The 3568-nt window shown below is 50.0% G+C and overlaps 1 pseudogene; it reads left to right on the forward strand.

The window, feature by feature from the left end:
• Nucleotides 1-1678: 1678 nt before the first annotated feature.
• LOC119966045 lies at nucleotides 1679-3351 on the forward strand (annotated as a pseudogene).
• The last annotated feature ends 217 nt before the right edge of the window (nucleotides 3352-3568 follow it).

Here is a 3568-nt window from a genome sequence, read left to right on the forward strand (position 1 = left end):
TCAGTCAAGACAGCATTTTGGAAGGCAACCATCATCTGGCTGAGATCAGAGCCCGTTCAGCAGCAACTTTGAAGCTCGGCCCAGCCTCAATCCACTCCGATTGCCACAAATAAACAAGGATATTAACTTTTCATCTCGGCTCTTCCTTGCAAAAAAAAACAATCAGAAACTTCCAGGAACAAAGCACATGCCCACAAAAGACAACAATGAACGGCTGGATCCTCCGTTTGGGAGGCTATATTTTCCCACTGGAAATGAATTGCTCTGGGTTGTGCTGATACTAGGAGCGATGCCCAGAAGCAATTCAGTCTCCCTTGCCATACAACTTTAAGCATGGCAGGAAACGCAAGGGATTCCGTTCCAAATCCCACTATCGGGCCGTCATTTTCAGTGAGCAGTCTGATCCCAAGGTCTGGCGGCTGGCCCTACTCCTTCCCACAATGCAAATCCTGCCCTCTCCTGCCACTGACAAGTAGGGGCATCCTCCCCAACTCACTAACACAGAAATTGCTGGGTCACCACCCGCCCCCGCCATTGCACGCACTCATGAGGGTGACCTGACCCCTCCAAAAGACCTACATCAGCCCACCCACCAGACTCCTCTGTCAGAGACCCCCACCAGACTACCCACCTGACCCCTTTTCATTTCCCTTCATGCTTAAAAGCATCACATGCACTCTGCTTTCAACAAGATTCCAATGTGGCATAGCAATATTGTCACTGGACTAGGAATCCAGAGCCTCAGGGCAATGCTCTGTGGTCCTAGGTTCGAATCCCACCAGGGCAGTTGGTGACATTTGAATTCCATTAAAAAAAGCTGGAATTAGAAATCTAATGATGACCATGAAACCATTGTCCATTGTAGAAAAACCCATCTGGTTCACTAATGTCCTTTCAGAAAGGACACCTGCGTCCTTACCTGGTCTGGTCTATATGTGACTCCAGACCCACAATGTGGTTGACTCTTAAATGTCCTCAGTGATGGCCAATAAATGCTGGTCAAGCCAACAACACATACATTCCAAACCCAATAAAAAAACGTGATTGGCAGCTCCTGATCGTTCCGGCTCCGCCACCGTTGCGATGAACAACAACAGCAAAGGGATGTCGGCTTTGGGCCACATTTATCCGCCAGGCATCCTCCGATCCTTTCTGCTGAGAAAAATATGAAGTTCCTAACCTCAATATTTATAAACATCTGAAGGAAAATTAAACTTAACAATCAGACACCTAGGGATTCTCCGAGCCTCCGGGCCGCAATTGCGCTTGGCGCCGTACCCGGGGAATCTCCGGCAATCGGGTGTACGGTCAACGCGGCACCGGTCGGGGGTCATTGAAAGAGGCTCCCACGGTGATTCTCCACCGGCAACTGGCCGAGTTCCCACCGGCATGGTTCACTCATGGTTCCGCCCGGCGGGAGTTCATAGTGGCGGCTGCGGACACAGTCCGCGGCTGCCCTGGTGGGGGGCGGGGGGGATCCGTACCCAGGGGGTCCTCCAGGACTCCAAGACACGTGATCAGGGGCCACCTCCCCACCCTCGCCCCACACCAAATCAGCCAAGTATCACGGGCTGGATTTTTCGTTTTGGAGACTAAGTCCCCACGCCGGCATGAAAATGGTGGTCTTGCCCGGAGCCTGAGCGCGCAGCCGGGGCCGGGACGGCAGTTGCTGGCCGGAGGATGCCTGGCGGATAAATGTGGCCCAAAGCCGACATCCCTTTGCTGTTGTTGTTCATCGCAACGGTGGCGGAGCCGGAACGACCAGGTCCATGGCTAGGCCTGGCCAGACTTTTATTAGAACTGCGATGTACCCCTGGACAGTTTGCTTGTAATACTGGAACTATTAAATGTATTCCTCTCACCTGGCATTGTGACGGCTGGCAGACCTGTGAAGATGGCAGTGATGAACTGGATTGTCCAGGTGTAATTGCCGATCACCGGGTACACCATGTGGAGGAAACCGTGGACTTGAAACATGGGCATGGCATAGGAGCTGAAGACACACACTTCTACCCCGTCAATGTGGGCCAGCCATTTCATTTCACCCGGAAGTGCCCAACAGGCTGGCATCACTATGAAGGGACAGCAAGCTGTTACCGAGTGTATTTGAACAGTGAGAATTATTGGGATGCAGTCCAGAAATGTCAGCAAGCAAATGGATCACTGGCCACCTTCACAACTGACCAGGAGCTGTGATTCAAACTGGTAGAAGAATGGGATCTGGAGGAACATCCAGTGAGCCACAAGGACCAACGCAGGATCTGGGTTGGCTATCAATACATGGTAACCGACCGAAGCCACACCTCACTCCAGGGCCAGTGGGAAGTAGCCTACAAGAGTAGTACCTCGGAAGTGTTCCTTCCCCCGGAGAAAGTAACGTTTTTTGGGATGACCATCTCTGAGCAGGAAAATGTATTGTGCGCTCAGCTCCAATGCTCCCACTTCCGCAGCCTGAGACACCGTGGCTTACACAGCTGGTATGCAGAGAACTGCAATGAAAAGTCAGCATTTCTTTGCAAGAGAAGTCAAACCGGTGTGGATATAAAAGATAACGTGGTGGATGAGGGCAGATACTTCACTCCAAAGGGCAATGACCCATGTTTGAGCTGCACCTGTCACAATGATGAACCTGAAATGTGTGTGGCAGCTTTGTGTGAGCGGCCCCAAGGCTGTCAACATTATGAGAAAGACCCGAAGGAATGCTGCAAATTCACCTGCCTCGACCCAGATGGCAGCAGTATTTTTGACTCGATGGCAAGTGGAATGCGTTTGATCGTAAGTTGGATCTCCTCCTTCCTCATCCTCTCACTGCTGCTTTTCATGGTTCACCGATTATGACAGAGACGCAGAGAGAGAATAGAGTCTCTCATCGGGGGCAACTTGCATCATTTTAATCTTGCCCAAAGTGGAATGTCAGGCTTCGATTATGGCCCAGATAGCCTTGGGTCAGGTTTAACTCCTTTACATCTTTCTGATGATGGTGAGGGAGGAGCATTCTACTTCCATGACCCCCCACCTCCATATACAGCATACAAATACCCAGACATACAACATCCTGATGATCCACCATCTCCATATGAAGCATCCATCAACCCAGACAACATGCTTTGTGTTAGCCATGATAGCAATCATGGCCAGGTGATAGAGCCAAGTGGCGAGCTAGCCATGGCAGAAGATGCTGTTGGAGAACAAGCAGATGCTGCAAACTTTACTCTACCAAGCGTCACAGAGGAGCTGGAAGATTCAGCTGACAGCTGTACATTGCTAGTGCCACAAGACATCAGCTCAGAGAGTGGAGCACTAAGCAGTCATTCCTCAATAAACACTGTTGTATAAATGGATGGGTTTACCATTGCTTTATGGAAGAAGAGCAGATGTTTGCACAGTGCTGTACAGACGAACACTAATCAGGTGACTAAAAAAGGCTTTAGTTCTGGTTTTCAGCAGTCAAATTTCCTGTTTCAATGAGCGAATTGATCCTTTTTGTATATATTGATGGTGTAATGCAGCACATTTCCCTGGAGACAGGTTCAATAGAACTTTTAAGAAGCTAATGGATGGCTGGTTT

This window comes from Scyliorhinus canicula, chromosome 5, assembly GCF_902713615.1.
Source record: "Scyliorhinus canicula chromosome 5, sScyCan1.1, whole genome shotgun sequence".
Lineage (NCBI taxonomy): Eukaryota > Metazoa > Chordata > Chondrichthyes > Carcharhiniformes > Scyliorhinidae > Scyliorhinus > Scyliorhinus canicula.